Source organism: Macrobrachium nipponense, chromosome 3 (assembly GCF_015104395.2).
Source record: "Macrobrachium nipponense isolate FS-2020 chromosome 3, ASM1510439v2, whole genome shotgun sequence".
In the NCBI taxonomy this organism is placed as follows: Eukaryota; Metazoa; Arthropoda; class Malacostraca; order Decapoda; family Palaemonidae; genus Macrobrachium; species Macrobrachium nipponense.
In genome coordinates, this window is record NC_087202.1 from 31,232,933 (window position 1) to 31,256,802 (window position 23,870).

Here is a 23,870-nt window from a genome sequence, read left to right on the forward strand (position 1 = left end):
ATGAGACAGACTAAAGAACTAGCCAGCGATGACACATGGCAATGGCTACAGAGGGGAGAGCTAAAGAAGGAAACTGAAGGAATGATAACAGCGGCACAAGTTCAGGCCCTAAGAACCAGATATATTCAAAGAACGATAGACCGAAATAACATCTCTCCCATATGTAGGAAGTGCAATACGAAAAATGAAACCATAAACCACATAGCAAGCAAATGCCCGGCACTTGCACAGAACCAGTACAAAAAGAGGCATGATTCAGTGGCAAAAGCCCTCCACTGGAGCCTGTGCAAGAAACATCAGCTACCTTGCAGTAATAAGTGGTACGAGCACCAACCAGAGGGAGTGATAGAAAACGATCAGGCAAAGATCCTCTGGGACTATGGTATCAGAACGGATAGGGTGATACGTGCAAACAGACCAGACGTGACATTGATTGACAAAGTCAAGAAGAAAGTATCACTCATTGATGTTGCAATACCATGGGACACCAGAGTTGAAGAGAAAGAGAGGGAAAACATGGATAAGTATCAAGATCTGAAAATAGAAATAAGAAGGATATGGGATATGCCAGTGGAAATCATACCCATAATCATAGGAGCACTAGGCACGATCCCAAGATCTCTGAAAAGGAATCTAGAAAAACTAGACGCTGAAGTAGCTACAGGACTCATGCAGAAGAGTGTGACCCTAGAAATGGCGCACATAGTAAGAAAAGTGATGGACTCCTAAGGAGGCAGGATGCAACCCGGAACCCCGCACTATAAATGCCACCCAGTTGAATTGGAGGACTGTGATAGAGCAAAAAAATAAATAAATAAATTAATTAATTAATAATAATAATGATAATAATAATAATATAATAATAATAATAATAATAATAATAAAAGTAGACGAAGACCCAGAAATATACAGAGACAGGAGAATGACAGACAGAACAGAGGACTGGCACAACAAACCAATGCACGGACAATACATGAGACAGACTAAAGAACTAGCCAGCGATGACACATGGCAATGGCTACAGAGGGGAGAGCTAAAGAAGGAAACTGAAGGAATGATAACAGCGGCACAAGTTCAGGCCCTAAGAACCAGATATATTCAAAGAACGATAGACCGAAATAACATCTCTCCCATATGTAGGAAGTGCAATACGAAAAATGAAACCATAAACCACATAGCAAGCAAATGCCCGGCACTTGCACAGAACCAGTACAAAAAGAGGCATGATTCAGTGGCAAAAGCCCTCCACTGGAGCCTGTGCAAGAAACATCAGCTACCTTGCAGTAATAAGTGGTACGAGCACCAACCAGAGGGAGTGATAGAAAACGATCAGGCAAAGATCCTCTGGGACTATGGTATCAGAACGGATAGGGTGATACGTGCAAACAGACCAGACGTGACATTGATTGACAAAGTCAAGAAGAAAGTATCACTCGTTGATGTCGCAATACCATGGGACACCAGAGTTGAAGAGAAAGAGAGGGAAAAATGGATAAGTATCAAGACCTGAAAATAGAAATAAGAAGGATATGGGATATGCCAGTGGAAATCGTACCCATAATCATAGGAGCACTAGGCACGATCCCAAGATCCCTGAAAAGGAATCTAGAAAAACTAGAGGCTGAGGTAGTTCCAAGACTCATGCAGAAGTGTGTGATCCTAGAAACGGCACACATAGTAAGAAAAGTAATGGACTCCTAAGGAGGCAGGATGCAACCCGGAACCCCACACTATAAATGCCACCCAGTCGAATTGGAGGACTGTGATAGAGCAAAAAAATAAATAAATAAATAATAATAATAATAATAATAATAATAATAATAAAAGTAGACGAAGACCCAGAAATATACAGAGACAGGAGAATGACAGACAGAACAGAGGACTGGCACAACAAACCAATGCACGGACAATACATGAGACAGACTAAAGAACTAGCCAGCGATGACACATGGCAATGGCTACAGAGGGGAGAGCTAAAGAAGGAAACTGAAGGAATGATAACAGCGGCACAAGTTCAGGCCCTAAGAACCAGATATATTCAAAGAACGATAGACCGAAATAACATCTCTCCCATATGTAGGAAGTGCAATACGAAAAATGAAACCATAAACCACATAGCAAGCGAATGCCCGGCACTTGCACAGAACCAGTACAAAAAGAGGCATGATTCAGTGGCAAAAGCCCTCCACTGGAGCCTGTGCAAGAAACATCAGCTACCTTGCAGTAATAAGTGGTACGAGCACCAACCAGAGGGAGTGATAGAAAACGATCAGGCAAAGATCCTCTGGGACTATGGTATCAGAACGGATAGGGTGATACGTGCAAACAGACCAGACGTGACATTGATTGACAAAGTCAAGAAGAAAGTATCACTCATTGATGTCGCAATACCATGGGACACCAGAGTTGAAGAGAAAGAGAGGGAAAAAATGGATAAGTATCAAGATCTGAAAATAGAAATAAGAAGGATATGGGATATGCCAGTGGAAATCGTACCCATAATCATAGGAGCACTAGGCACGATCCCATGATCCCTGAAAAGGAATCTAGAAAAACTAGAGGCTGAAGTAGTTCCAAGACTCATGCAGAAGTGTGTGATCCTAGAAACGGCACACATAGTAAGAAAAGTAATGGACTCCTAAGGAGGCAGGATGCAACCCGGAACCCCACACTATAAATGCCACCCAGTCGAATTGGAGGACTGTGATAAAGCAAAAAATTAATAATAAATAAAAAAATAATAATAATAATAATAATAATAATAATAATAATAATAACAGAATCTTATAACTTGCTGATTGACACAGTTTACCTTACAGGGATCAAGGTTAAAAATGACTGAAATACGACATTAAGATCTCTCATTCTGGTACCATCATCCTGATATTACAGAAGCACAATCAAAAACAAAGACACAAGTCAAGAGACCTACCTGCAAGGATACCAGAGGAATTTGAACTGTCTAGCCATCTAAAACCTTTTGCAAGATATGTTGTGGAAACTCATCTAAGCTAAACTTCTGACAACACTCCTCAGCTGGGGCCCTAGCTCTGCAAGTAAGAATAAGAATACCAAAGCTAGGACTTTCCAACTGGGAAGATGAATATTCATATGCACAAGATCCCTCTATGACCTTGATAAAAAGAATGTACAAAGATGCTAAATATCCGATTACCCTCGGAATACAGTGCAAAGCCATGCTACAGTTAAGAAACAAAAAACGGGAAATATAAAAAGAACAGATGAATTGCATGGTATTAACTTCTTTTTTCTACAAGAGCTACACATTAATAAATAAACACCATAAATATACATAGAAAGGGTATACAGTACCACAGGTAACCTGAAAGAAAAGTATGCAGCATGAATTGCAGCTAACACACATGGAAGTAAATTCAAGGTAAAGAAAATGCAATTAATAAATAGATGATTCACGAATGTAGTGCATTGAGCATTTCAATTAAGCATTGGACTTTTAATATTACTCAAGAAACATCTTGGAGAAGCAGCAGAAAATACAGTCAGCTGACAAGAGAAAAAAACTATTGTTTAAAACGAGCATCTATCTTCTTGTGCGGCATAGTAAGCTGCCACACAATAGAATAACCATATGTGAAAGTGAAAACGACGGAAAATTAAAACAACCAGAAATTTATATTACAACAAATAGCAATAAGTATGGATGTACATATATAATTACCAATAAAATTTTAAAACAATCATGAAACCTATTGAAAATAAATAAACTATATTCGACAAACACCTAATAATTGCATATATAATACACACACATTTACAGTATATATATATATATATATATATATATATTATTATATATATATATATATATATATATATATATATATATATAAAAGTATATATATATGACACAGATATAGTATATATAATATATATATATAATATATATATATAATAGATATATATATATATATATATATATGATATATATATAATTATATATCTAAGAACTATATATATGATATATATATATATATCTATCTACACATATATATAAAGTAGAAACCCAGTCCTCGACCATATCAGAACTCGACATAATCAGATTTCAATGTAAATTGTTGAGTAAATTTTGCATCAGAGCTTCAACAAAAAACCAGAATTCAATCTTATATACCAAAAGTGTTCTGGTCAGCCAGTACTAGGTGCAGTAGAGGTTGTTCCCCATGTAGTTTTAACTCCTCTCACCTCTGCATTGAGTGTTATGGTCAAGTACATGATTATACAGGTATTCCTTAGTTTTTGTGGCTTTTTATACTATATCTTGATTAAATCATGGGCCCCAAGAAAGCCATTACAGACAACATTTATGTATTACTGCAATAGGTCAACTATGACTTGTTTACATCCATCATGGCAAATGACTGAAAGGCAAACTACTGAAGTATTGCAAGCAATTTTTTGTAAGTTTGTGAGAAACATAATTTGGATTAGTTTTAATATTCTATCAATTCACTGTAATCATTTGGCTTGCTTTCCCATGTTTTATTATTAGCAACAATTTCTGTGCCTACCCAGTAGTGTAGAGTACTTATGCTAGCCTAAGTACTCAGTCTCCCATCAGTAATATGGCTGCATTGGACGTAGGGCAGTCGAATGCTTGTGATTCCAAAGAATCGGAGTGTTTGGCGAGCACCAGAAATTCCAAGGAATTCAAGTGCTGGGCGAGAGACTCAAATCCCATAATAACAATCATCGGGAGCGTCTCCCACCCTGAGTGCTCATGATTCAGAGGATCTGAGCACTCGGCTAACAGCAGCAATTCTAACAAATTTCAGCGCTTGGCAAGACTCCTGAATCTTGTAAGAACAATCATCAGGAGTGAACTTCTCTTGCATCACGAACGCTCATGATTCCAAGAATCCAAGCACTCAACAAGCACCTGAAATTCAAAAGAATTCAAGCACCCAGCAAGACTTCTGAATATCGTAAAAATGACCATCAGGAGTAGTCCCCTCTCGACTTCTGAAGAAATCAGGGAGGAACAGGCACAGAACCAGTCTTAGATCCAAACATCTAAGAACTGGATCAAGAGTGCGACTTCTATGGAATGAGCACTCAAGGCTCCAAAAAACGCGAGACCCTACAGGAGACTGCAAATTGGATACTGCCCTTGGGGAAGAGAAACAAAGAGAACCACTGCCTCCTCGGAGAGAGGCACTTCCTTAGAAGCTATGTAGAACTTCAAAGGGAATCTCTTCCTCACTTCTCCAGGTGCTCAAAGCCTCAAAATCAAGACACCAGGTGGGAACCTACAGAGCACTCGCATGCACGCAGCAAGTGCCAGCGGTAGTGCTTACAGGAAGAGACAAAACGTGAATGTTTCGCCCTTTCTCTCACCCTGTGCCTGAACTGGGAGGGTGAGAGGTCTCCTTGTCCTCAGTTTAGGATGCTCGTGATTCGTTAGAAACACGAGCACTCGGAACAACTCGCGAATGAGTGCCTGACACAGCACCTGTCTAGAGGCGAACCCTTACAATGGTGACAGGAACGCAAACCGAAGCATGCACTCCCACAGCTCCCAATACACAAAACCCCGGGTATGTGAATCAGGAGGAGGCAAACCCTTAGAAATCCTGCAGGAGAACTTCTTAGTCGGGGGGGAGAAGCAACCTTCCTCTTCTTTGGACGAAGGGGGTAATCTGGTTTCCTGGGACCTCCTCAAGACTCAGAAAAAGAAGGGAAGTGTAGTGGAGGATGACGTTTCTTCCGCAGGGCTTTTTCTGCAGAATGATGATTAAATACCATCACAGTAGAGAAAGGAGTCACAGGGCAGCTGGGATTAGATGCTGTTCAGTGATATGTCGTCAGGGCAACAGCAGCAATCTAACAAGCAGCACAAAAGGGGAACCACACACACACACACACACACACACACACACACACACACACACACACACACACACACACCAGGGGCAGTGCTAAACAATACTAGAGAGTAGCAGGTACACTCTTGAAGGTTAGGATAACCAACATAGAGGGATATCCAACCATCTACTGCTGTGTTGTATGACTACTCACCGTTATTCTGAAGAAAAACGAAAATATAGTTAATGAAAGGAGACTCCTCTTGTCCCGAACGGTGCTGCCCTTCGAAGCATGAGAAGACCCCCAAGAATAAGTAACCCAATTGCTAACCTCCCCCCAAGACCCTCCTCAGCCAACAAGCAAGCAAAGAGGGCTAAGGAGGTATCTCTCCCAAAGGAGAAAATGCTAAGGAAAGAATACCAGAAGAGAAAAACAGAGGGCAAACGCTCCAAAGTTTTCTCCCAGTAATTTCTCCAACAGTGCAGGAGCAAAGGTTATAATTCAGTAATTATAAGACACGACTTTTTCAAGCAAATTGTATTTTCCTAACTATACAAACCTGAGGTCTTTTACATTAGGAATTGCTTTACGACAAAGCTGGAACACGGCCGTTCAATTCTTGAACAAGATGATTAGGCAGTAACTAAATTCTGGTAGGCAGGTTGACCCACCTGCCCAGATGTAAACACTCCACTTTCTCTTTCAGCACAGGTTTCAGATTGGTGGGAGGTATCTAAGTGAGCTTCTAGAACTGACTAGAGTTCAGCACACCTGGGTTATTGCTCCCGGTTGTCAGAGCAAGGAGAAGTGCCCTGCCCCTGACAGCTTGATCGGAGTATAAAAGATGCATGTTCAAGAGTCAGACTTCTGGGCCTTTTCGAAATGAGTGCGGAATCGTAACTCGTCCAAAAAAGGGGCTGGGAAGAATATTTAGTTGAAGGCATTAATGCAAAGTTATGGGAAGTTTGCATTACAGTGGACCCCTGTAATCGTAGGAGATGCATACTAGATGCCCCCACCTGCCCCTGCAAACAGCTAGAATCTGTGAATACTTAGAACCCATATAAAAAAAGCTTAAAACTGCTTATTTTGTTATGTAATTCAAATTTAAGAAAAACCACCTAAAATCTGTACACCTGGTTTTTTAAGTTTTATCACAAAAAGTACATTTAATCATGAAATTGATATGAAAATACAGTAATTTGTGGAAATTTCTCATAGAAAAATACAGCGAATGTGTGATTTCCCAAGAATAATGAGTAGAGACAGTCCATAGAAAAATCCGCGAATATGTGAGTCTGCGCATGTCCAGAACGCGAATACAGGGGAGTCTACTGTATTGCCAGTCTCCTTCCTCCCCTTGCTGGAGGAAGGAGTGGGATTGCTTCTATGATTTTGATAAATAAAATAGAAAGGAAACTCAATGAGCAGGCTTACCGCATCAAACTCCCGACCAGCAAGTGTAAGATCGAGTCCTATCCTCCACCCGAAGGAAGAGGAGTAGTAATCTTGCATCCTTCTCACCTCTAAAACTGCACACCATAGGCCCGATGTAACTTGTCTTCTTGAAGGAGCTCGGTAAGCAAACGCAACTTAAGCATCCACCAGCGGTCCAAGGAAAAACGAATAAAGATATCTATCTTCCAGTCCGATATATTCTTCAGAGTGTGATGAAAGTCCCAAGTCACTGGCACTTTTCACTCTCTGAGAAAGCGTACATTTGACATAGCCATCTGCAGAGGAGCTCCTCATGATCTGGTAGAACTCGGTGGAAGACATGTCATTAGACACCTCTGCATTGGGAGTCAGCAGCGGAGAAAAGAATAGACATTCAGTGTAGGATGTTGATGCTCTGTAGGTACAGCAACACAGCAATAGGACAAAGTAATGATTGATCTGGATCAGCCAATGCAAAGTGCAAAATGCTGGAGATCATGAAGGATTCAAACTCATCAATAGATGTCAAATGATTGTGCATCCAAGACTGATTCAAGACATGACGCCCGTCTCTTGGGTGATGTTAAGAACAAACCATGAAAATCGTCTATCGTTACCAATGCCGGAGAGAGACGAGATGCAGTCTTGGAAAACAAAACTGTCTAATTATTCTTACTACGAATGTGAACACTAGACAAGAGTAAATGCCTTCTAGAAACCAAGGTCCCTGTGATGGGAAGGTAAAGAAGTTTTTCATCAGTATTTGAATCTCAACAAAGGAGAAACAGTACTACATTAGTGAATGACTAAGGCGAAAGTGGACCTACGTCTTCACAGTTGAATCGAAGAGAAGCGAACTCTCACGATTCTAATCATAGAAAGTTCCATCAGTGAAACCAACCAGCAAAGAATGGCTCTACTCCCTGGCATGTTACAGAGGATTAAAGAAGTTTTTCCACTATTCCATTGCTCCTCGGCAAGAAAGGCTGTGCTTGCAATGAAGGCAGGAAGTCATTAGTTATGAAAACACCGGGACTGTACTGCCTGAACAAATGCTTCTTATGGGTTGGATCAGGGAGGAACTCTTCTATTTACCTTGGAAGCAGAGCTAGTCGGGCAGGGAACAAGCGAAGTCTTCCATTATTCATTTTCTATTCAGGTGAACAAAGAATACAGTAATACCTTGAGATACAAGTTTAATTCGTTCTGTAACCAAGCTTGCAAGTCAATCTACTCGTATGTCAAACAAATTTCTCCCATTTAAAAAACAAATAGATTTAATCCGTTCCAGCCCTGTGAAACATACCCAAACCATCCTAAATTATGAGGAATACAGTGGTCCCCCTGTATTCGCGGGGGAAGCATACCAGAACCCCCTGTGAATAGTTAGAACCTGCGAATAGTTGGAACCTCTATATAAATGCTTAAAACCTCCTACTTTGTTAGTTAAAACTAAAAAAAAAAAAATCTAAAAATTTTTATACCTGATCTTTTTTAATAGTTTTTCACAAAAAATGCATTTTATGATGAAATTGATAAAAAAAAAAAACAAGAATTTGTGGATATTTCTCATAGAAAAATACTGCGAATAGGCGAATTTTCCGTGAATAATGCAGGGAAATGTTCCAGAGAGAAATCAACGAATGCATGAGTTCGCGAATCCGGAGAATGCAAATACAGGGGGTCCACTGTACACATAAAAACATCCTTGCAGCTCTTCCAGATGCCTAGTCCCGAGGGACAGAGAGATCGACCTTGGCACATGCTTTCACATGTGGGTCTGAGCTACCAAAGCAGCTCTGCCCTTTCTCTCGCCCTGACTGTGGATGTACACTCGGAGAGACTCTTGAATGAGTACCTGTCACCAGAGACAGGAGAGCAAACCTGGGTCCAAACTCCTGGGGCTCCTGAGACACTACATACTATTATGGACAGTATCACGATTCCCGCTCCTGAAGAGCAGGTGAACCACTGAGAGAGCCAACTGCTTCCTCCCAGGGGAAGGATGCAGACCCTTAGAAGTCTCAAGGGAGTGGAGAAGCTATCTTCCTTTTATTAAGCTGGGAAGCCCTCGAACAGGGAGGTAAGGAGACATCAGAAAACGAAGACGATGATCCTTATGAAATCTCACTGCAATACGGAAAAGTAGGGTATCGCATTGATCAAGAGTAAAGAGTTTGTTCAGTATAGCTGAGCACTCTGCTCAGCAGCAGAGCTGGCTGACCGAGCCAGGTCAAGTGAGCCGAGCACATCACCACATAATTATGAGTGGTAATTGTCAGCAAAGAACTATCACTTCTTACCAATTAATTGTTCTCCTTCAAGAGGAAAAATGGATTCTGTGTCTGCTGTCCTATGTATTCGGACCCTAAGATCCAAGGCAAGAGGACAGTACTTGACCATTCGCCTAAATGGTGTTGGCATGCAACACTAAGCTCTGCATGAAAACAAACCAGACTGAAGAGCGAACTCATCTGTACTGGTAAAGGCGCTAGAATTTGTAAGAATTCCTGCACTCGACAAGAATCCCAACTTTGTAAGACAATAATCAGGCAAGCTCTGCCTTGCCCTAGGGTGCTCAGCAACATGATGGAGCCAAGTACTCGGAGGGTGCCAGAGAAACCAAGGGATCTACGCGATCAGCGAGACTCCTGATTCTTATAATAACAATTATCAGGAATGTTCATCTTGCCCAAGTGTTTGGAAGTCACAGAAAACCAAAACACTCTGAGAACGACAGAAATTCCAGGGAACTCAAGCACTCAGCGAGACTCCCTATTATTGTATTAACAATTATTGGGAAATCTTGTCTCGTCTGAGCGTTTGCAGATCACAGAAGACCAGAACACTCGGAGAGTCCTAGAAATTCCGTGGTTCAAGCGCTCGGTGAGACTCCCGAATTCGTCAAACGATCATTGAGGAAGGGTCCCTCTTTGACTCCTGTACAAATCGAGGAGGAACAAGCATAAAAACCAGTCCTACATGCGAGCATTTAAGACTGGATTATGAGGGCAATTCCACAGAATATGCACTCAAGGCTCCCAAAATACAAGACCCCACAGGGGACTGCAAATTGAAATCCGTCCAAAGGACAGAAAGAGCCCGGGAGAACATAGTGTCCATGTGTTCAAATCTTCCTAATCAAAACACCAGGTGTCCTGAGGGTTAGAAGTCTCTCCATTATTGACAGAAGATCCTTCCACAACGACGTGGACGTACGTCCAGTGAAACCGTAAGATCCTTCCAGAAACGTAGGCTCACGACTCTGAATCCTGCAGAGAGCATTCTACAGGTGCCCTCCTATTCACCTCGTCCCTTCCAGTGTAGCCAGAGGAAGTAGAGGGAATAGGTGGGGAAGATTGGACACTCTCATTTGCCTTGCTAGCAGAGCTACCAGGAGAAGCAAGTGTTCTCAACCAGGAGAAATGCTTTCCTGAGAAGGGTTACAAAACTTTCATACAACAGGATAAACGCTCGCAGCCACCGAGAACTGTTGGTTGCAAGAACGTAATCGTGGCCTGGGTGGAGTTGATTGTGCAATTGACTGGCAAGAGCGGGAACCATCCTCCCGATGAGTCCCAGTCCCCTTCAAGGTCAAAACCTCTTGGGAGGACTGAACAGGAGACCTGCTTACCAGTCTCATGAGACCGTCACGTCAACCCTGGGAACTGAGCAGTCACTGGGAGAGTGATTGCTGGCAAGGTGAGTCACCTGAGCAAGTTGTCCTTTTCTTCCAACCCATTGGGTGGAAGAATCTATGGATTCACGTAAATCCATAGATTTGCGTGCACTCAGGGAAGCTCGCAAACGAGCGACTGATATGCAACTAGTCTCATAGGCAGAAGTACGAACCAAAGTTTGCACTTCTAAGGCTCCCACCCAACACACTAGACCCTGGGGACAGCATAACAGCTCCTCTCCCCAAAGGAACAGGAGAGCCAACGGAAGACCCAATGGCCACCTTAGTTTGAGGAGGCACTCCCTTAGAAGTCCCGTGACGAGACTTCTTAGGGCAGGGGGAGACTACCTTCTTCTCCAATAGGGGAGTCTTAGAAGTTGAAGGAGAGGAAGTTGAAGAAGACGATGATGACAACAAAGGCGAAGAAGACGATGACAACAACTGACAAGCTCTCTTCCTCCTCAACTTCTTTGCCAACTTCCACATGACTTTTTCAGTAGGACAAAGCACAGTCACCAGCAGAAGTAGGGATAATAATCACAAGGCAGCCGCGTAGATGTTGTCCAGAGACGAAACTTCCGGATAACTGCAGAAAATTAATATGATTTTCAGATGGGGGACTGTAAACACACTCGATGGCCAATTTCACAGCCTCCTAATGAGTCACAGGCACAATTCCAAGGTTTGGATCGCCAACATGTAGAGATATCCAACCATCTACTGTAATCTATTATCGCTCACTGTAGCCTGTAGAAGAAAGATAATGTGATTTATAAAAGGATACTTCTCTCACATCAAAGGGCACTGCCCTCCAAAATGAGAGGAGATTCCTCAAACATCAAAACCACATAAGCTAGCGAAAAGGGCGAAGAAGAGGTAAAACTGGGAGAAAAAACAAAGGGCAAACTCTGAATATTGTTTCAGTAATGCTCCAAAGCATAAGCGTAAATGTCAAATAAATATGCTGTCCCTCCCTGACAATACAGGGTGAAACTAAGTGATATGGGTGTAAATACACCCTTAACACATAAATGGGAAAGGCAGCTAGCAAGGATTATCACAAAAAGTGGGTTTGTATATTAATTCTTGAAGCCAATTAATTATTAACCCTTTAACGCCGATTGGACGTATTAAATGTCGATATAAATTGTCTGTTGGGTGCCGATTGGACGTATGGTACGTCGATATAAAAATTTTTTAAAATTCGCGGAAAAATAGTAGGCCTACTAAGCGAAAACTTTTGAATCACGCGCTTTGGGGGATGTTGGGAGCTCACAGATCAAGGCGTTGTTTTGTTTACAATCGTTACCCAGGCACGCAAGCGCGAATTTCTTTCTTCTCGCACTAAAAAGTATCAGCAACACATCTCAGAAATTATTTCGTCACTTTGACATAATTTTTGCACCATTTTATATTAGCCGTTACATATATGAAAATGTGCGCAATTTCATGTAGAATACAACAAAAAACAACCCATGGTTCTAGCTTTAATTAGTTTTGAAATATTTTCATATAAATAACGATAAGTGCCTAAATTTCAACCTTCGGTCAACTTTGACTCGACCGAAATGGTCGAAAAATGCAATTGTAAGCTAAAACTCTTATATTCTAGTAATATTCAATCATTTACCTTCATTTGCAACAAATTGGAAGTCTCTAGCAAAATATTTCGATTTATGGTGAATTTATGAAAAAAACTTTTTCCTTATGTCCGCGCGGTAACTCATCCGAAAAAATCATAAATTTTTTTGTCCGATTGTCGTAATGTTTGATCCATTTTAAATTAGCCATTACATAAAGTTTTACATATGGAAATGTGTGCAATTTCATGCACAATACAACTAAAAACAACCCATGGTTCTAGTTTTTATCAGTTTTGAAATATTTTCATATAAATAACGATGTGCCAAAATTTCAACCTTCGGTCAAATTTGACTCGACCGAAATGGTAAAAAAACGCAATTGTAAGCTAAAACTATTACATTCTAGTAATATTCAATCATTTACCTTTGTCTTGCAACAAATTGGAAGTCCCTAGCACAATATTTCGATTTATGGTGAATTTATGAAATAAACTTTTTCCTTATGTCCGCGCGGTAACTCTTCCGAAAAAATCATAAATTTTTTCGTCCGATTGTCGTAATGTTTACACCATTTTAAATTAGCCGTTACATAAAGTTTTATATATGAAAATGTGTGCAATTTCATGTAGAATACAACAATAAACAATCTATGGTTGTAGCTTTTATCAGTTTTGAAATATTTTCATCAAAATAACGATATAGAAAAAATTAAAAATTCGTCCTTCGGTCAAATTTAACTCGACCGAAATGGTAGAAAACTGCAATTGTAAGCTACAACACTTACAGTCTAGTAATATTCAATCAATTACCTTCATTTTGCAATGAACGAGAAGTCTCTAGCACCATACTTCAATTTATGGTGAATTTTTTAAAACAGCTTTTTTTTATGTCGGCGCATTACGAATTCATGCATCATTTTGTGATAATATTTTCTCTGTGTTGCCTTGATCGTTTTACAATGTGTTATATACCAAAATGATTGGAATTTACTGTACAATATAAAGAAAAAAAATTAACTCGTTAGCTTTAGCCGTTTTGGTCACAGCGCGATTTGTATACAATTATATATGACATTTTTTTTTGCGCTGTCATATATCCCAATATTTATATATGATCATGATATTTTTTTTTCATTTCTGATGGTTGCATACTAAACTTCAGGCAATGACAAAAAAGGAGCCAAAAATGAACTCTTAATCTTGAAAACTAAGTGTGCTGTGATTTTTTGAAAAAAACATTTTTTCCGCTTCGGCGCTCACTCGCGAACGCCGCCGGCATAAGGAAGACGATTTTTAAAATACCACTTCGGCGTTTAAGGGTTAATTTCATACATAGTACATTGTTCCCCCGTATTCGCAGGGTATGCGTACGGGACAAGCCCCCCCCCCCCCCCTCCACAAAAAATAGCTAGAATCCACGAATAGTTGAAACCCCAATAAAAATGCTTATAACTGCCAATTTTGCTAGTTAATAATCAAGAAAAACCTACTAAAATTTTATACCTGGTTTTCTAAATTTTGATCACAAAAAGTGCATTTTATGATGAAATTGATAAAAAAACAGGAATTTGTGGATATTTCTCATAGAAAAACACTATGAATAGTCAAATTTTCTGAGAATAATGGGGGTATATGTTCCAGAGAGAAATCCGCGAATACGTGAGTCCATGAATCCTGTGTGTGCGAATACAGGGATTCATTGTATATTCAAAATATTATAAACAATAAAAGAAAGATCCCAGAGGGATATCTTGATTAACAGCTAGTCAGAAGAGCTCACAAACATAAGTCTTCAATGGAAATAACCGAAAGAAAAGTGGTGTGTTTACATCCGGGCAGGCCTACCAGACGGTAGTTACTACCCAACCACCTTATTCAAGTATTGAACAGCTGTGTTCCAGCTTTGCCATAAAGTAATTCCTAATGTAAAGGACTAAAGGGTTTGTTTATAACGTAGGAACAAATATTACAGTCGCGCCCTTAATATCAAAGGGTATGAGGATGCGATAAGGGTGTATGGTACGCCCTTGCTGTCGAACCTGAGACACACACACTGGGGTAAGGCGGCTTGCAAGGCAATCACAAAAAGTGGGTTTGAATATTAATTAATATCAACCACAGTACGTATGTATACTCAATATTATACAAATAATAAAAGAAAAGATCGAATTGGAAAATGAGTTCAATGACAGTAAAGTAAGAGCTCACAAAAACAAGTCTGCATCAGAAGATGACCAAAAGCAAAAAAGTGGAATGTCTACACCCAAGCAAATGGATCTCCCTGCCTACCCGACAGTAGTTACTGCCTAACCACCTTGTTTAAGATCGTTAACGGCCGTGTTCCAGCTTTGCCGTAAACAATTCCTATTGTAAAGGAACGAGAGCTTGTATATCGTGTAATAATTAATACTTCTTACTTAACTTCCAGAATCACTCCACAATTTAAAATGCTCCCAGTCAAAAGGATATGACATACAACGTAAAATTTGAAAACCCTTTATTAAAATATTTAGAAATATATAAACTTCAGTCTAATAACAAATTTTTAATCATGTATCCAATTGCAAGTACCAATTCAAATTATGTGCAAGAAAACCTTTCTTTAGCAGATATTTTAAATATATGCTAAACAAAATCTTCCAAATAAATAAGTCTAACTGCATTTGCATTTGGTGAACTTCACTGCATTTTTACAGATTTTTTGAGGTAAATGAATTCCATCTTCCTATTTAGTGACAATATGAAACAATAATCACTTCAATGATGATTCACAAATTACACCAATTACCAAATCCCATCATGGGAAAATGCAATTCACACCAAAACATTAATACAGCAAGTTGTTTAATACAAATGCATTACGTACAATCAACTTTACATACATATCATATGTACTGAAAAGGTGCACAGCCATTAACTATCACTGATATGTAAAAAATTAAAGAAGCCAGTCTCACTGAAAGGAAATGTGACAAAATTCAAATTTGAGTAGCTTGAATTAGTTAAAAAAAACACTGCATTTTATAAATGTACCTCAAGATCCTACACACATTTGCATACTGTTTCAGTAAAATAAACACACACTTACAAAATCTCATGAAGATGAAATCTAGAATATACAAATCAATTGAAGTGAAACTGAAGAAAAAGTCCTGAACTGGCTGTGCAGGATAAGGTTTTGTTGTCTTTTCCTAGAGATACAATACATGATTAAAGACTGCTATATCTTGACAAGCAAAATCTGGCCTATGAAGAACCCTCTGTGACAAAAAAAAAACCAACTGCATTTTGTCCTTCATCACACAAACCAATGCATCCAGTTTCTACAACCCAAATCTAGGTAGGATTCCCTAGTAGCCAGTTCTGACTGACTTTTTCAGCTGATTATTAGGCCGAAGTGCTGGCAAAGCTAACAAAGCACCAGGTAGCTGAAGTTGCAGATGAAGTTTTGGCAAGTGCCAAAATAAAAAGCCAGTTATCTAGATAAATTTTGAGCCTTAATGCCTTCTTGTGAACCCTAGCTGCTTCTGGTGTGAACTTCCAAGTGAAAACCTGAAGGGCTGTGGTTAGACCAAAACAAATGACACTGAATGGGTGTACTAATCCTAACTCAATCACGGAGTTAAAATACCCACTCAAAGCTGGGTAGAGTAAAACATGGAAGCATTTCAAGAATAACTCTTCCTCTCAGATATCTGGGTGGTCCCTAAGCAATGTGTAGTATGCATAAATAAAATACAAGATTTGTGCATTACACAAAAACATCAAAAATTAAAACTAAACCTCCTTTAAAATAATGTTAAGCCTGATTATTTTGTTTTTTGTCCTAATTACTGAATTTTCTTGGGATAAAACTCTTTTTCCTAAAAGCTATCTCCATAGCACTATCTTTTTAGATTTAGAAAAAGTTGCGAAAGTTTTAGTTCAGGCAAGGTTTACTGTAAATCTTAGTTCAGGCAAAGTTTCTAGGGTCTTTCAAAGAAATATAGAAAAACTTACTAAAGCTTCAAAAAGAGGTGTATCAGAGGGAGAAAGGGAATCACACTATATAGTATATTGTATTTGCACCATCCTGCAATAAAAAATTAGTTTAGTGTGCCATACCATATGGCACATATTTGGCCCAATTCAAGCCTCAAGATACAGGGACTGGCTAAGGAAATTTCTTTCCTCTGACCTATAAAAGCATATGAACAAAAATATAACTGATAATGTATGAAATGACATTTTTATGATAAAATTAGATTTTACACAGACTTACCATGTAGATGAAAGCTTCCTACTACGGCAGTCTAAATATTCCAAATTTTGTGACAGCACCACCATCGCTAGTGTAGATGGATAGAACCCATCCACTTTCAGAAGCGATGGGTACAAAACTGCAGGGAGAATCAATTCGTTTGGCCTGCCATGTCTTCTCCTTTAACCTGTAGAAGGCATGGCAGTTTTGACTTGGTGGGGAAAAAACTTCAGTCATGGAAGTCCACTGGATGACTGATGAAAGTTAAAAAACTTTATGCCCTTGCCCTGGGCGTAGACCAAATAAAAACACAACATCACCTACACTATAAAAAAACAAGTAACAACTCCAGGTAACCAGTACCCGCAGGTTCCCCAAAATTCCACACCTAAACCAAGAACAGAGGATAGTACGTAGAGGGACAGTATGCCCACTTACACTTCCTCCCTCCAAAACCATGCCAGCCACCAACAACGGACCCAACGTGGAACAATTCTCGAAAACGGTTTCTATTTCCTTTTATATAATGTACAGCAAACACTGACCTACATTTTGAGAATGTAGACTGCATAATTGATTGCAAAGACATATACCTAAAGGTGAGAGTTACAACTGCTCTAATTTCATGCATTTTTGCATTAATGGAAGGTAATACAGGCAGTCCCTGGTTATCAGCAGAGGTTCCGTTCTCAGCGAGGTACTGATAACCAAAAACCTCCATTAACCAAAACTCTGCCATTTATGGCGCTTATGGCACCGAGTTTTGGTTAATGGCACCTCTGTTAGTTATATTATGGTGCCATAACTATTATTGACACCATAACCAAAACTCCGCCTGTTATGGCGCCAAAAAATGACGATTTCACTAGACAAGCACCATAAAACCAGAGCGCCATTAACCGAGACCGCCAATATCCGGGGACTGCCTATACATCTTCCTGGAGTTGAATGCGCACTGTAACTATCAAACTCCATAAAAAAATAAAAATAAAAAAAATAAAAATAAAAAAGGACATGGCCTTCTTAGACATTAGGTGAGTCGGAAACTTCACAGAACATCAAAGATTATTTGCAGGTCCCTTAATCTTTTCAGTTCTCTGGACATCAAAGTACTCTTCTACCTCTGTCCAATGATGCCCATCTGATTCTTAATAGTAAAGAAATGTGGCCAATGTTTGTTCATGTCCTCATTCTTGGTGAGAAATCCTAAGGAAAGAGAACAGACAGCATCTCCTTGGGGAAACCTTATTTTTTTATCTATTGCCTGCAATTCGCTGACCCCTTTGGCCATAGCCAGAGCAACTAGAAGAAGTTCTTATTCGTGATTCCTGAGTGATACTGAGCAGAGGGGTTCGAAGGAGTCACCAGAAAACCACTTCAGTACTACATATAAAAAAATGGGAGAATTTTAGGCTGGACATACAAATGAGGCATACATAACAAGAGACAACACTTGAAATTAAAGTATTACTGAGAAATTAGTATATATTTTCATACAGAAATTTATGGGCAGTGAGAGGTCCTTACTACATACAACTTGTAAGAAGACTCACCCACCTAACTCCTGCTGAACTTAGGATACATACTACTGATTTATCATCAATAAAAAATGTTAACCAGACTAAGACATAAAAAAACTACAATACTGGGGTACTTTTAACAAAAATGTTTTTAAGTGTTGTACTGGACTACCTTGGAAAAGGGGCAAATAATATCTATAAAATAAATGCTGTATATTTGCACATCTATATACAAAAATTCATGCCACTGTGATGAAAGTAAATGACAAAAACAAAAGCTAATAGGACTAGAATTTGAAACTCTAAGAATATTACTGTATGCATATATAAAAATAATTAACATTTGCTCTTATTTCAGCAGCACTTCAACGTTGGCTAGAATAACCTACAATTGTTTACAGTATATAGTTGCCAAAAGAAAGAAATAACATCAGACATTATCACTTATCTCACAAAAAACTCTAAAACAACATTATTGACTCAAATACATAAAGCTCACATATGAAAGAAATATTAGGATATCAATATTCTTCATACTTATTACTCTTATTTACAATATATATCTTGTTCTTACATCTACAGTATCTTCTTACTATCAAGTTTTAAAATACTTTCAATCCAACAGCAAAGATTATTAAATTATTTAGTTGCTTATCTTTACAAATTCAACAGCACCTTTAACCTTATAAAAAGGGTAACCAACAATTATTACTATTTTTTCATTAAGTTTTAAAATAGTCTGAAGGGAGTATTAAAATATGTTTTTATTTTAGGACCCCTTATTCAATTGCTTACACCCACATAAAACTTGACCTAATTTACTGTTGTGTGTGTGGTTTTTGCTCCATAAAAAGGAAAAATGTCTCACTGACTGCATATATCAGAACTTGCACTTATTTGCCTTTACAACCTTACCCAAGGGTGTTAGGCTAAGTCTTACTTTCTGCTGGCTAAGGTATTACAAAACTACTGGACATACCTTAATGAACCTTGGTGGAAACATTTGCTAGATGGCTGACTATGGATTTATAATTTGGTAGGTACTGATGAAGATTTAGTCTTCACCCTAGAAACCACAGCAAACCATCATTAAATATCAACCAAATTTTTACCACCTGGAGCAAATCACTCAACTGACAGTAGAATAGAAGAATATAGAATCTAAACTAAAAACCAAGCACTGGGACCTACAAAGACATTCAGCGCTGAAACAGAAACTGACAGTAACAAAGTTTGAAAGGTGTAACAGGAGAAAAACCCGTACAGTTACACTACAAATCAATTGTGAGGAGAGTATGGAAGATGAACATATAAAATACAAATGGAGGCAGAGTAAAAGGAACAAAAGGAGCTGCAGCTAGGGGTCGATATGACCCAGCAAAGAACCTTAACTAATGCCTAGGGAGCGCTGCGCATGAGATGCACTGACGGTACTAACCCTCCCTACAGGGCCCAACTGATTGTTTCCTTATACTGTATGTCCTATTGGAGGTTAGCACTGGTAGAGGTATGGGATGATTATTTTTTAAGCATATTGTTGAAAACTAGATGTAACTCACAGTGTTTATTATACTGGTACACTTCTGAGGCAGTAGTTTGCCTAAGTATGCTTTTAAATGAAAAACTGTAAGAGTAATTTAAATTTTTTGCCAAAGAACTCATCACTTTCATATTACAGGATACTTTATTTCACGGCAGAAATAAACCTTTTCTAGACACTTTTTCTTTCCATTTTTATACAGTGGTCCCCCTTATTTGCGGGGGATGTGTACCAGACAACCGCCCCCCCCCCACCCCTCCGACAAATAATAAGAATCCGCGAATAGTTGGAACCCCTATGAAAACACTGAAAACAGCCTATTTTCATAAGTTAAAAAAAAAAAATAACTAACAATATTTATACCTGGTTTTTCAAGTTTTATCTCAAAAAGTGCATTTTATGATGGAATTGATAAAAAAAAAAAAAAAAAAAAAAAAAAAAAAAAAAAAAAAAAAAAAAAAAAAAAGGAATTTCTGATATTTCTCCTAGAAAAATACTTCAAATAGATGAATTTTCCACGAATAATGGGTAAATATGATCCAGAGAGGGGGGCCACTGTAATTCTAATATCATCAACACAGTGTTGTGTACTGTCAACTGGCTGGACTGGGCCTATCTGGACTATACTGCACACCTATCAAGGGAACCTGAATGCAACTTCCATAAAATTGTAGATGGGTAACATACATATACAGGCGGCCTGCGGTCAACAGCGCAATTGCTTGGTGGCGAATGGGTTTTATGGCTATTGTTAAAAGTATTCATAAAAAAAATAAGGTATTTTTACGGCACAATTTTCGGTTAACAGCGCTGCTAGCGCCATTATGTCTAAGGAGTACATACATTTGTAGAAATACCATTTAGACCTTAAGGTTATGCAAATGATATTAAAAAATTTAATTGAGAGTTATTACATAGGTATTTGGGTAAAATATATACCTCTGACGCTGTTCTATGCCGAAAATATAGAGTTGAATAAGCGCAAATTTAGCTATGGATGTGTCAATTTATAAGTGTTCATGCTTTTATGTTTAAAATGTGTATGAAAATGTATTACATATAGGATATTTTCATTTCTACACATAAATATGATACAAAAGTAGCTTTGGCAACTGCCCTTCACGTTATTAAATAGGATGTTTTTTCATGTTCGTTCTTGTAAGCCGCCGCCTGTCACTCTTCCGAAAATATAGTTAAAAAAAGTGCAAATTTAGCAATTGATGTCGATTTTATAAATGTTCATGCTTTTGTTTAAAATGTGTATGAAAATATATTATGTATAGGGTATTTTCATTTTTGTACATAAATATGATACAAATTAAGGTAACTTTTGTAACTGCCCTTCACGCTATCAGAGGATGTTTTTTCATGTTCGTTCTTGTCTGCCACTGTTCCGAAAAATGCATTTACAAAGACTTCACTTGGTTATATTTTATTAATTTGGGAGCTAATTATAACTCATTTTGTTAATGAAACTTCAGCTTTTTGTTATAAGTTTCCATGCATTTATATTTAAAATATGTATGAAAAATGTATTACAGGATATTTATTTTTTATTTATGTACATAAATATGATACAGTGGCAGTACACATGTCCATTTGAAGTCTTTGTAACAGCCTTTCACATGAAGACAATAGGTTGTTCAGTCGCGCCCGAATAATAAAATTTTAATTCATATAATTGAATCACATTTTTATAACATTATATTTACAATTATTGCATAAATTGATTTTAAAAGACAAAACTTGCATATACATTTGATTTTGCAATACTGCAATGTTTGTTTTTCCATGGGATAGAAGTACAAAATATAACTACTCAACTCGGTCAATTTTTGGCTTTGTTACTTAAGCAAAAAATTGAGTTACGACCGTATAAGCTCGAGATGCCTCTGCTACGTGCATACTGACGAAAATTAAGATAAGCACAGAAAAAAAGTAAATATGCATCTTTTCCATAAATATTTTAAAAAGTGATACATTACTTCACTGTATCCAATAATATTGTATGTATTCTCATATTATTGTATTATAAAATACTACGGCCAATGTTTTGGTTTGGAAATCAGCTAGTGGTGAATACGAGTTTGTTTTGCCATATTTAATGCAATTCTGAGCGAATTTTCTTGCTTCTAGTTAACATAAACAAATATCTAGATACATGACTTGTATGAGACAAGGTTATTTTTCCTTATACATGTTTTAGGTGGAAATATGACTTGAATATATCTCGTTGTGATTGTGAACTAATTTTTTTTTTTTTCGTTAACAGATTACGTTGGCGGCATGTTTATTGAGTAAAAAAATTACATGATTCCGTTCGCAATTTTCCTTTATATCATCGTAATACGAACTTTACATTATTTATCAAAGTTATTTATCTTATATCGACGTGAAATCAACAGTAAAATGTGTTCTTTCAAGCACAGTACGTAGTTTTGATTAAAATGATTTTATCTCAATTTTATCTCGGCTGTGTTTGATGGCATATGTTTACTGGAGTTTCATCCTTGTTGCCGATGCATGATAATGGTCATTAGCTGCTTGAACAGTTTTCTCAGCTTCAGCTATAACTAGGTTTAAATTTAACAGTATATTTCCCCAATGATCTTTGATATATAGCAAATAAAGTTATTTCATTAAGATATCTCAGTCCTATTCTACATAAGGTTATTTATAACAACTACAGTAATAGTGTACTATAGTATGATGATTGAAATAAAAGCCAAACGGATGTTGTTACCAATTTCAGTTGTACTTATAAAAAATAAAATTTTCTCATTTGGCTGTTCAGGGCTGTACATGTTTACGCAACGAGTATAACGATAAAACCATACTTTCATCATTCTCTTTAGCTGTTTTTAAACTTATGTAACTAGAAGATGGGATAAGGTTAGGCTATTGTAATTTGGTCTCTCATAAAATCGTATTATCGTAAGATGAATGATCGTAACTTGAAAACTACAGCTACTTGTACACTGTATAAAACCTTATATCTTTACATACTCTAGACAACCAAAGGATTAAAGCTAGGCTTTTTTCACTTTACAGTATTTATAATACTATAATGTACTGTAGAGTACTACTGTACAGTTAATTCTATAGTACTATACTGCATAAATATAATTTTACTTATTGCGCCATTGCAGGATTATGGCGCTGTTTGACTGGTCTAGGGTGCCGTTAACCCTTAAATGCCTATTGGACTTATTAAACGTCAACAAAAATTGTCTGTTGGGTGCTTAATTGACATATGATATGTCAACACATAAAATATTTTAAAAATTAACAGCAAAATAGTAATAGGGCAACTTGGCAAAAACTTTTGAATCACGCACCTTAAGGGATGCTGGGAGTTCACAGATCAAGCTGTTGTTTTGTTTACAAGCGTTAGCCAAGCGCGCATGCACGAATTTCTTTCTTCTTGCACTAAAAAGCATCAGCGACACATCTCAGAAATTAATTAGTCACATTGATGTAATTTTTGCACCATTTTATATTAGCCGTTACATAGAGTTTTATATATGAAAATGTGCGCAACTTCATGTAGAATACAACTAAAAAAAACCATGGTTCTAGCTTTTATCAGTTTTGAAATATTTTCATATAAATAACGATAAGTGCCAAAATTTAGACCTACGGTCAACTTTGACTCGACCGAAATGGTAGAAAAACGCAATTGTAAGCTAAAACTCTTATATTCTAGTAATATTCAATCCTTTATCTTTATTTTGCAACAAATTGGAAGTCCCGAGCACAATATTTCGATTTATGGTGAATTTTTGAAAAAACTTTTTCCTTATGTCCGCGCAGTAACTGCCGAAAAAATCAGAAATTCTTTCGTCCGATTGTCGTAGTGTTTGCACCGTTTTATATTAGCCGTTACATAAAGATTTAAATATGAAAATGAGCACAATTTCATGTAGAATACAACAAAAAATAACCCATGGTTGTAGCTTTTATCAGTTTTGAAATATTTTCATATAAATAACAATAAGTGCCAAAATATCAACCGTCGGTCAAATTTG

General features: G+C 37.8%; 1 protein-coding gene across 1 annotated transcript in view; it reads right to left on the bottom strand.

Moving 5' to 3' along the window:
- LOC135221686 (protein C19orf12 homolog) overlaps positions 1 to 23,870 on the bottom strand; it is a 365,807-nt gene that overhangs the window by 246,022 nt on the left and 95,915 nt on the right. The window contains exon 5 of the transcript XR_010316070.1: positions 2,933 to 3,050. The gene's annotated coding sequence lies outside the window, so the exon portion shown is untranslated. The remainder of the gene's footprint in view (positions 1 to 2,932; positions 3,051 to 23,870) is intronic.